This window comes from Schistocerca americana, chromosome 9 (assembly GCF_021461395.2).
Source record: "Schistocerca americana isolate TAMUIC-IGC-003095 chromosome 9, iqSchAmer2.1, whole genome shotgun sequence".
NCBI classification, from domain to species: Eukaryota; Metazoa; Arthropoda; class Insecta; order Orthoptera; family Acrididae; genus Schistocerca; species Schistocerca americana.
This window is the reverse complement of record NC_060127.1, coordinates 193,442,621-193,455,108: the sequence shown is the minus strand read 5'-3', so window position 1 is coordinate 193,455,108 and position 12,488 is coordinate 193,442,621. Positions and strand designations below refer to the sequence as shown.

The 12,488-nt window shown below is 41.0% G+C and overlaps 1 protein-coding gene across 6 annotated transcripts in view; it reads right to left on the bottom strand.

Moving 5' to 3' along the window:
- LOC124551380 overlaps positions 1-12,488 on the bottom strand; it is a 159,443-nt gene that overhangs the window by 34,533 nt on the left and 112,422 nt on the right. For 2 of the 6 annotated variants that reach the window (XR_006967833.1, XR_006967832.1), the window contains exon 4: positions 8,537-8,727. The exons of the other annotated variants lie outside the window; for them this stretch is intronic. The gene's annotated coding sequence lies outside the window, so the exon portion shown is untranslated. The remainder of the gene's footprint in view (positions 1-8,536; positions 8,728-12,488) is intronic. 6 annotated transcript variants of the gene reach the window in all.

The following is a 12,488-nucleotide window of genomic DNA, read 5'->3' as shown; positions in this document are numbered from 1 at the left end:
AGTAAATGCGGAACAGAAGTCCACCGGCCACTTTCAGTACCAAGTAGCATAAAGAAAGTTGTTGTTGATAGGTTGGTTGGTATGAGTGGAATAGATTTGCCACCGTTAAATACTTGTAGTAAGATTGGCTTCAAGATTTATTCGCAGGAGCTCATCAATGTTGGCGCCACTTACGGCAAAGTCAGTATAGAAGATGTTCTTCCGCACCCTACAACTGTATCGCGGCATATTAAAGAAAAGGCAGACAAAATACGGGTGACAATGCTGCCCAAGCTAATATGTGCCTTAAAGAACAAAATGTGCGCTTTAGACGCTGATCTATGGTCTGATAACTACAAGAAGAGAAATTTTTTGACTGTGACGTCGCATTATGTGAATGATGAGTGGCAGCCAGAAACGCTTGTTTTGATAACAACCGAGTTTCCGGACGTACCTAAGACAGGAGAGAACATACGGCACGAAATCGAAGAGCGGGTGCTTGAGTTAGGAATTGACAAGAATGATCTTACGAAATGTTACTTTGTCACCGACCAAGGAGCTAACATGAAGAAGGCACTTGAATCTTACGACCGTTTGCCTTGCTTTGATCACTGCTTGATGACTGCGCTTCGTCACACATTTCAAGAGACATTTTGTTTGTGCAAAAAAATTTCGTGAGTATTACTTTTAACTCCGTCATTCCCTCCCGATCCTGCATTTAATATTAGTACAACGTATACGTGGCCGAGTTTGGAGATAGGCTACACATAGTCGATGATTAGACTACTGTGTTTCCGTTTGTCTACCGAACGGAACAAAATACTAAATACAGATATTACTGTTTTTAACGTTACAATTACTGGAATACATGATAACCTCAAAGGCGAAACTCCAGTAGTCTGCAACATATTAACAAACATCAAATGTAACATACACAAGTCATATATTTAGGTCATAGAACTGGTGGTAAACAACGAAAGACATTTGTAAAAGAAATAAGTGAGTGGTTAATGTGAAGCGGTAGCCTCTGATCTCAAGGAGTGTGACGAAGCGCCGCTCGCTGGCACTGAGTCCGCCGGTTACTGGCGACCGGCCGAGCGTTTGGCGCACTCGGCCGAGCGCTGGCGATCGACTGCCCACAGCCGGCGGAAGAGCACGCTCGGCCGCATACTCCCGAGAGCCAGAGGGGCGAGCGGGACTCGCCGGTAAAAATCGGAGATAATGCAGACCTCTAGTTGTTAGGCTACACACAGTCTCTGTAAATTATAAGTTAAGAAGTATTGTTTCTGTAATACACATAAATTGCAGTTGCAGTAATGACGAGTCGCCGTACATTACATCTTGTGATTTAACTCTGTATGTTACAGGATAATAAAAATCCTGATTCTGATGGCTTTAAAATGTAAATGTACTGTTTTCGAGAACAACAATCAGCTGATGTATATTGGTAAAATTATATATCCGTATAATATAAATATTTCTGTTAACTTAATTCGCCCAGGCCCAAATATTCCCATTACACGAGTTGTTAATAAAGGTAGTCTGTAAAACTACAATAACAGGGATCGATTGGCCAGTATTTATGTTGTTATGGCCCAGCAACACGAGTCCCTTTCAATATGGGGTCTGAGTGACCTGCACCGCAATCCCAAATCTGTCCCTAAATCTATTTTTTTCTATTTTAAATCAATCTATTACAGCACTGGAAATATGCCCAAACTTTAGAGCCTTCTGTCTCCTAGAAATTTTAAAGCTTTCTCAAGTGAATTCTTATTTTGATATTAAGGTATCTTCTGTATTTCTTTCCCCCTTGCACTTATCCCATTTAGTACAGGGTCCATTTGTTCTCGACTTGGAAACTTTGTATTTTATTATTAACTTTGTGACCAAATGCACACCCAGACATCACAGCCATCAAGGCAACCTAAGGAAGAGAAATTGTGCGCGCCATCTGTCTGCAAATTCATGTAAACTTAGTTTTGTATATCATATTGGTACTAATTTATTTATCTATATGTCAAGGTCTGCAAGACAAAACTGAGGAGCAAATCCCCAAGATCATGGAACGTGTCAGTACATGAAATTACAACGCAAAAATAATAACAGATAAAAATAAAATGTTTATGAACCTGAAAAATGTCAAACCATAAGTTTAAGTAAACGCAATCAACACTACAACAAGAATAAGCTTAATTTTTCAAGAAACTTCTCTAACAGAATAGGAGGAGTGACCCATGAGGGAACTCTTCAGTTTCTACTTGAAAGCATGTGGATTACTGCTAAGATTTTTGAATTCTTGTGGTAGCTTATTGAAAATGACTGCAGCAGTATACTGCAATCCCTTTCTGCACAAGAGTTAAGGAAGTCTGATCCAATGCAGGTTTGATTTCTGCTGAGTATTAACTGGATGCAAGCTGCTTATTCTTGGGAATAAGCTGACATTGTTAACAAGAAATGACAGTGTGGAAAATATATACTGAGAGGCCTATGTCAAAATATCTAGGCTCATGAACAGCGTTCAATAAGAGGTTTGTGAACTTACACCGCTTATTGCCTGAAGCACTTTTTTCTAAGCCAAAAATATCCTTTTAGACTGGGAACGGTTACCCCAAAATATAATACCATACGGCATAAGTGAATGAAAATAAACAAAGTAGACTAATTTTCATGTCGAATGATCACTCACTTTAGATACTGTTCGAATAGTAAAAATGGCAGCACTAAGTCTTTGAACAAGATCCTGAATGTCGGCTTTCCACAACAGTTTACTATCTATCTGAACACCTAGAAATTTGAACTGTTCAGTTTCACTAATCATATGCCAATTCTGTGACATTAAAACATCAGGTTTTGTTGAATTGTGTGTAAGAACCTGTAAAAACTGAGTCTTATGGTGATTTAGTAGTTTATTTTCTACAAGCCATGAACTTAGGTTATGAACTGCACTATTTGAAACCGACCCAATGTTGTACATGACATCCTTTACTACCAAGCTTGTGTGATCAGGAAACAGAAATATTTTAGAGTTACCTCAATACTAGAGGGCGTATCATTTATGTAAGTAAGGAACAGGAGTGGCTGTAACACTGACCCCTGGGACAGCACCCATTTGAAGTATGCTTTAAGTTTATACCTGAAAATATGAAGACTTACAATTTTGTGCCCGATATCTAATACGAAAATGTTTTGGATTTTTGCTCCAGAATATAAATGTTCATTCTGAACCAAAAACACTCTACATAGAAATTAGTTTTACTCCTTGTATAACAGATATAAATTTACAATTTATCTGGTAATTTTATCATTGTGGAGAAATCCATCCACCATTAAGCCATAAGCTGGGTGTTTTGTTAACTTTTGGAATAAAACAACAGACTTCATCTGTCCATCGCCAGGTTACGTGTGTCACACACTTGCATTTTATCCTTATTCTGGTTATAATTACGTCTTTCTTTCCTTGGTCCATATTGGTTTTTCTGTTTTTTCTACTAAGTCCCAAAATACAGGTAAGTTTTGCTAAATGAGAACAACCTGCAGGAAACTATTCCCAAGAGCAAAAAATAAATAATAATAATATACATGACCAGGAGCACGTTCAAAGTATGGTGGGACATGTTGTTCATCCAGAATAACATGTTTCACTTCTTTCTCACAAGCCAATGAAAGATGTCCATGTAAAAATGTTATTTAGGTAGTTAGTACGCAGAGAATTTCACACTGCGCACATGCCAGGATGATGTACGTGCAGATTTGGGGAGTGCAGAATGTCACCAAGGCGCCTACGTGATTGACCATCTACACCTGCTGTGAAGGAGTCTGTTGTGCTTTGATATCACAGCTTAGCAGTATCTTGCAAATCAAGGGGCAGATGGCAATGTCAACACCCGAAGAACAGTTGAAATGATGTACACATAACATAAAACACCCCTCTGTGTAACAAGGGGAACTCCCCATTACATCCTCCCCCGTGGACAGCCCGTCAAAACCTGAACGCTGATCAAGCATGAAAACAGGAAGAAGGTTTACTGTACTGAGACAGAGAGCGAAATAGAAACAGTGAATGGTCCAAGGACAGGAAGTCATATATAGTAGAGCCTAAGAGAGCAATGGCATCATGATTAAGTGGTCACAGTCTTGGACTGCAATTGGGTGAGCTATGTTCAAATCTCCCTCTGTGACAAAGCATGCTGGGATAATTTTACTCCCCCTCTTATTTTGCCACCTGCCTCCTTAAAATTAATGTTTTCACTTACTACTAATTACCATTGACATACATGAGTGTAATCTGTATTTTCATAAAAGAGAATGGTTGGCTCTCAGTTTTAAAGAAAATAACACCAGATCTAATTTTGTGCTTAGTTTTCTGTTAGTAATTGATTTTCTAATTTATTTTGACCATGCCTACTTAGTATCGTTTGTTATAGGGTGAAATCGGTAACTGTTTCGTAACTTAAATTCTACTGTTGAGCCGGCCGGAGTGGCCGAGCAGTTCTAGGTGCTACATTCTGGAACCGCACTACCGCTACGGTCACAGGTTCGAATCCTGCCTCGGGCATGGATGTGTGTGATGTCCTTAGGTTAGATAGGTTTAAGTAGTTCTAAGTTCTAGGGGACTGATGATGTCAGAAATTAAGTCCCATAGTGCTCAGAGCCATTTGACCCATTTCTATTGTTGACATATAAACAAATATAAATTCTGTAAAAATTGTAAAAATTTTGAAGACGAAATGCTGGTATTCTTAAAGTATCTATTTGGCTCTAGTCAGATACACGTTAGCAAACTAGCTCTTAATTAATTCCACAGTAATTAACAGTTCTGTCAAAAGTAATGTTTGTATAACAATATCTCTTAATTTCACAATTTAAACAGATAATTCGGTCTAACTCTTGTAGTAGAAGAAACTGTTAAAAAGACGGAATTTTTTGATGTATTCAGTTAATTTAATGAGTTAAGTTTTAATTGTAATTTCTATAAATTTAACTTCGAACAATGTGTAGTTTCAGCACCTATTATTGTGAGGTTATATAAAGGGCCAATTTTTGGTCCTGAGACAGTCAGTCCACGACCGAGTTTCAGACGTGAGACCAGCGTTGGTTAGAACAAGAACAATGCTTCAACTTAACTGCGAAACAAGTGTAACACAATTAGGCCATGTGTCAAAACAATGAAAGTGTCTGCTCCACAAGTACCTTTCTATTCTTCAAGAACTGTGAACTTTGTGGTTAGGGTTTTACTGCTCGTAGATGTTCAACAGGAAACTATTATAGCAGTATGTGGATGTTCGCCTGCAACCTATTAATGAAGCTTATCGAAAGTTAAACAATAGTGCACTGGCCATATAATTGAGTATTATTTGGGTTGTGAAAACTGAAAGTAAAAGACTGTGAAATGCAAATGTACATCTGTCGACTAAACCTTTTACAGTAGACAGTAGTTGTACTCCCACGATCCATTTTTCAGCCAGTGTAGTAATGCAGTACATCGACACCGAGGACAACAAATGAAGAACCAAAGCAGGCAAGCACCGTCACACCTCATGTCAAAAACCTGTTCTATTTCCCTGTATTCAAATGTGTGGCTGTGCCGTGGTGTAATGTCAACAGCGAGGCTTATGGAAGGGTTCTATAATGACAGTTGATTCCGCCCAACTACTGTATTAGCAGCCAAAAGGAAATGGCTTTCGAATGGGAACTGCAAACGTTTGATGACAAGGAGACGTGTCAACCGAATCCCTCACTGGGAGACATGTCTGGAGTATCAGACACAGCATCAGTGACAGTACTTGTGTCATATAATTGGAATCTTTTACCGACATACCTAATTTGAAATCCTGGCATGTGAAAGACATGCCTCCTTCCCCAACTTAGGTGTCTGTATGAATGTGATCACTCCCAAGGAAATGATGAAAACATAATAGTTGCCCACATAAGCTGCAACAAATGAACACATGTTTCACAATTGCATAATTTCTCTGTGCTCTGTCAACACATATCTTTTTAACATTCTTGAAGCTGTGTTCCATTTTCGAAGTTTTGGTACTTTTATTCCTTTTTTGTAACATAATTCACACCCGTTTATTTGTTGTTTACATTTGTGTGAGACATCTACATGGTATCTTGCCTGCTCTCACTATTCATCACATTTACTTGTGATGGTAACATATTCTTACCACATGACGGATATTTTATAACCAATATACAATATGACAACTGCCAAGACTACAGAAAGAGAAACATTTTAGTGACTATATAGACAGTTCATAGTATTGTGACGGGGGGGGATTATATATATATATATATACATAAAAAAACAAAGATGAGGTGACTTACCGAACAAAAGCGCTGGCAGGTCGATAGACACACAAACATACACACAAAATTCAAGCTTTCGCAACAAACTGTTGCCTCATCAGGAAAGAGGGAAGGAGAGGGGAAGACGAAAGGAAGTGGGTTTTAAGGGAGAGGGTAAGGAGTCATTCCAATCCCGGGAGCGGAAAGACTTGCCTTAGGGGAAAAAAAGGACGGGTATACACTCGCGCACACACACACACATATCCATCCACACATATATATGATATATGTGTGGATGGATATGTGTGTGTGTGCGAGTGTATCAAAGACACCAACCACTTTCTCGAACCCCTGGAATCCTTACCCAGTCTGTTACCCCCGGAAACCATCCTTGTAACCATTGATGCCACTTCTTTATACACAAATATTCCGCACGTCCAGGGCCTCACTGCGATGGAGCACTTCCTTTCACGCCGATCACCTGCCACCCTACCTAAAACCTCTTTCCTCATTACCTTAGCCACCTTCATCCTGACCCACAACTTCTTCACTTTTGAAGGCCAGACATACCAACAAGTAAAGGGAACAGCCATGGGTACCAGGATGGCCCCCTCATACGCCAACCTATTTGTGGGTCGCTTAGAGGAAGCCTTCTTGGTCACACAGGCCTGCCAACCCAAAGTTTGGTACAGATTTATTGATGACATCTTCATGATCTGGACTCACAGTGAAGAAGAACTCCAGAATTTCCTCTCCAACCTCAACTCCTTTGGTTCCATCAGATTCACCTGGTCCTACTCCAAATCCCATGCCACTTTCCTTGACGTTGACCTCCATCTTTCCAATGGCCAACTTCACACGTCCGTCCACATCAAACCCACCAACAAGCAACAGTACCTCCATTATGACAGCTGCCACCCATTCCACATCAAACGGTCCCTTCCCTACAGCCTAGGCCTTCGTGGCAAACGAATCTGCTCCAGTCCGGAATCCCTGAACCATTACACCAACAACCTGAAAACAGCTTTCGCATCCCGCAACTACCCTCCCGACCTGGTACAGAAGCAAATAACCAGAGCCACTTCCTCATCCCCTCAAACCCAGAACCTCCCACAGAAGAACCACAAAAGTGCCCCACTTGTGACAGGATACTTTCCGGGACTGGATCAGACTCTGAATGTGGCTCTCCAGCAGGGATAAGACTTCCTCAAATCCTGCCCTGAAATGAGATTCATCCTTCACGAAATCCTCCCCACTCCACCAAGAATGTCTTTCCGCCATCCACCTAACCTTCGTAACCTCTTAAGTCATCCCTATGAAATCCCCAAACCACCTTCCCTACCCTCTGGCTCCTACCCTTGTAACCGCCCCCGGTGTAAAACCTGTCCCATGCACCCTCCCACCAGCACCTACTCCAGTCCTGTAACCCGGAAGGTATACACGATCAAAGACAGAGCCACGTGTGAAAGCACCCACGTGATTTGCCAACTGATCTGCCTACACTGTGAAGCTTTTTATGTGGGAATGACCAGCAACAAACTGTCCATTCGCATGAACGGACACAGGCAGACAGTGTTTGTTGGTAATGAGGATCACCCTGTGGCTAAACATGCCTTGGTGCACGGCCAGCACATCTTGGCACAGTGCTACACCGTCTGGGTTATCTGGATACTTCCCACTAGCACCAACCTGTCAGAACTCCGGAGATGGGAACTTGCCCTTGAGTATATCCTCTCTTCTTGTTATCCGCCAGGCCTCAACCTCCGCTAATTTCAAGTTGCCGCCACTCATACCTCACCTGTCTTTCAACATCTTTGCCTCTTTACTTCCGCCTCGACTGACATCTCTGGCCAAGCTCTTTGCCTTTACAAATGTCTGCTTGTGTCTGTGTATGTGCGGATGGATATGTGTGTGTGTGTGCGCGCGCGCGAGTGTATACCCGTCCTTTTTTTCCCCCCTAAGGTAAGTCTTTCCGCTCCCGGGATTGGAATGACTCCTTACCCTCTCCCTTAAAACCCACATCCTTTCTTCTTTCCCTCTCCTTCCCTCTTTCCTGACGAAGCAATCATTGGTTGCGAAAGCTAGAATTTTGTGTGTATGTATGTGTTTGTTTGTGTTTCTATCGACCTGCCAGCGCTTTCGTATGGTAAGTCGCATCATCTTTGTTTTTAAATATATTTTTCCTGCGTGGAATGTTTCCCTCTAGGTACGGAATTGTTTTGCACACTGCTTAGCCAGTTGGCAGTCCAACACTATGACCACTTACCCATGATGCCGTTGCTGTTTTGACCTGCTCTTTATTGCTTTCCTTGTTCTTGGACCGTTCACTGTTCTTATTTTGCTTTTCTTTTTTACAGTTCAGTACACCTTCTTCACAGGCTATCTTATCACTAAATCTGAGGGGGGTGTGAAGCGGAGTTTTCCATGTAAGATTCCATTCAGAGGTGTTGTTCCAATCTGCAAATTAACAAGAGACCTGTTCACCCAGCTTTGTAAGTGTTGTATATGAGCAAAGAAATACAGAAAAGTTATTACAATGTGGTTGTGTCATTTCATAGGTTTTGCAGATCAGAGCTCTATTACAGCCCTCTACCATACACAGATGGTGAAGAAGTCAAGCAGCACGTATCAGTGGCATTGCACAGCAGGTCCACTGCATCAAAAAACTAAGAAAGGCTATGTTACGAACATAATTATGGTAAAAATTATAATGACACCATCAAGGTGATACATTGTTTTTGGACTACCACACCATATTGGCTTAGTCCAGCTACATAAGATGAATGATTAATTACGTAAGAGTGGTAAACCTACTTGAAGAGGGAAATAAAAGCTGCAAGTCTGAAGGCCTGAAGGACACATGAGAATACACCAGCAGGGTGTATACACAGACAAGAAAACAGATTCCAGATTAAAAACACATTTTCTCCTGGGTGAAAATACACTTTTCAGTAAAACTTATCAATCCTTTGTATGATTATGGCTTTATACACCGGCATAGAATTTTCCAGCCCTTTAGAAAACCAAGCTGTTATATATAAAGCTTCGGATAGATCTTTGATGTGCAGCAACAGGAACGCTGCGTATTTTCATTTACGAAAGTATAAATTTGAATTGCACCAAACACCGCATGTTATTTTGTGAAGTACTGAAATCGAGATTGCGATGCACTTTTGTAAGCCACTCATAACTCGTGTCACACGATCTTACCGGCCGATGGTACAGATATTCAGAGCACAAGATGCGCGACGTAGTCAGCCAATAGCAATAACGCTGTTAAGTAGCACACGTGTACACAAACTGGAATGTTAATATATATGTACACAGTGTTGCTACAAGAAAATCAAAGCTTTCACATATACTGCAAGAGCAGCTAAGCTTTCGCAATATAATATTGATTTTTTTTTTTTTTTTTTTTTTTTTTCGTGTTACACTTTAAGATACATCACACAAATGTGCCAGTAAAATTTTTAATAACGACATAAATGCCTGATCTTCTGGGCTCGAAATTTTTCTAAATGGTCATCCTTAAAGAGATGAGTTTTAAATGAGTCAAAACGCTCTGTGATTTAAGAAATTCATCGTACATTCTAGCACATAGTTCAGCTTGCATAAAAGGAAATTCACTTTGAAAGTAACGCTTTTCAAACAACCATACACAATATTTTCCTGCGACCTGTTAGAAATAAGTTCATTTCAGCAATTGCCAGAGAGCCCAGCAACAATGACAAAGGAAGCCCTTATGTTCGTACATGTAAAACATTAAAAGATCTTACATTACATCATAAAAGAAACAAGACATCAGAGGATACTCCAAGAGCATCGGAATTTTGTGAACCGTACTAAAATACGTAACTCGGTTTACAGTGCACATTCGTATGTCCAAATTCGTACGTAAAATTTCTTGGAGTACCAGTACTGTATTATCTCATGTTTGGTTCTTTATCGTGGCATAATGCCATACATGCTAGAAGATGAAAAGATGCACTTTTGAAATGCAGCGAACAGTTGAAACTGGCCAATAGTGTAGAATTAAAAACTTCGTTTCAAATAAATTGACTGCCTCAGTGGAAAATATTAATAAAAGCCAGAAATCCATTTTGTTTTCATTTGATGTGAGAACAATAAACAAAGAGGAAACAGCAAAATCACAAAGTCACGTGAAGACTCTCCACTACAACTCAGACTGTGCATCAGTACTGCATCAACGGTGTTTCCAAACCGTGGCAATACTAGATATAGTGGTGGCCCCTGTCCCCCTTCCTCCTTAGAGCGTTTGACATATACATATATATAGGTAAGTCTTTCTGCTCCCGTGATTGGAATGACTCCTTACCCTATCCCCTAAAACCCACATCCTTTCGTCTTTCCCTCTTTCCTGATGAGGCAACAGTTTGTTGCGAAAGCTTGAATTTTGTGTGTATGTATGTGTCTGTTTGTGTTTCTATCGAGCTGCCAGCCCTTTCGTACAGTATATATATATATATATATATATATATATATATATATAAACAAAGATGATGTGACTTACCAAATGAAAGTGCTGGCAGGTCGACAGACACACAAACACAAACATATACACAAAATTCAAGCTTTCGCAACAAACTGTTGCCTCATCAGGAAAGAGGGAAGGAGAGGGAAAGACGAAAGGATGTGGGTTTTAAGGGAGAGGGTAAGGAGTCATTCCAATCCCGGGAGCGGAAAGACTTACCTTAGGGGGAAAAAAGGACGGGTATACACTCGCGCGCACACACACACACACACACACACACACACACACACACACACACATCCATCCACACATATACAGACACAAGCAGACATATTTTGGTTGTGTCTGTATATGTGTGTGTGTGTGTGTGTGTGTGTGTGTGTGTGTGTGTGTGTGTGTGTTGTTTGAGCACACTCTCTCCTCTACATATTTTATATTTAACAACAAATTTTACGAACAATCTGATGGTGTCGCCATGGGGAGTCCTTTGTCTCCCCTGGTGGCCAATATTTTTATGGAGGATTTTGAGGAGAGAGCACTCGACTCTGCCACTTTTAAACTGACAGTATTTTGGCGGTACGTTGACGACACTTTTATAATGTGGCCTTATGGGGTGGACTGTCTCCAAGAATTTTTACGTCACATGAACTCCAGACATGAAAACATAAAGTTTACCATGGAGATAGAGAAAGATGGCTGTCTGCCATTTTTAGACGTCTTGGTGCGACGGAAGAGTGATGGCACACTTGGTCACTCGGGGTACAGAAAGTCCACTCATACAGACCTATATCTACAAGCTACTAGTTGCCACCATCCAGCACAAACAATGGGCGTTCTCAAAACCTTGGTCCACCGTGCCCATACTATCTCTGACGCCAACAGTCTTCAAGCGAAACTGGAACACCTGCAAAAAGTATTTTTGAAGAATGGCTTTTCACCTAGGCAAGTGAACAGAGTGATGAAGACCTAGAAACGACGGAACAAGGAAGAGGAGGCGGCTTTCAGGTCGACTGTTTATCTACCATTTATTGGGAATATTTCTTCACAGATAGGCAGAATCTTGAGAAAGCATCAAGTGAGAGTAATCTTTCATCGTCCTTCCAAAATTTCATCACTGGTGGGATCCGTTAAAGACGACCTGGGCCTGCGTAAACCAGGTGTTTACAAAATTCCGTGTGAATGCGGCAAATCATATATAGGGCAAACGACACGAACTGTGCAGGAACGCATTGTGGAACACCAACGGCATACTCGCCTTCTCCAACCCACTAAGTCCACAATCGCCGAACATTGTATTTCCACAGACCATTACATGAATTACGACGACACAAAAATTTTAGCCCATACATCAAACTTTTGGAGCTCGATTATCAATGAATCTGAGGAAATAAGACTGTCTGACAACGAGACTCTCATCAATCAAGATAGCAGTTATCAGCTGAACTCTGCTTGGAATCCTGTTATAGAGAAACTTCGTAGTCGACGTAGTTATCTGCATAAAGATGGAAATTGACCTGACACCGATACGCCAGGCTTTCACAGTGGAGGACACGAGGCGCAGCGCACGGAGCCGTTATGAACGCGCACGCTGAGCAGCGCATGAGCAATGTCACCTCAGAAGGCTTTAAATAGCGGAGCTCAGCGCGTACTCGCCAGTACTACTACAGTGGCATTCATCTGAAGATGGCCAGAAGACTCTGCGCTGAAATATCGTGGCAGAACGTTA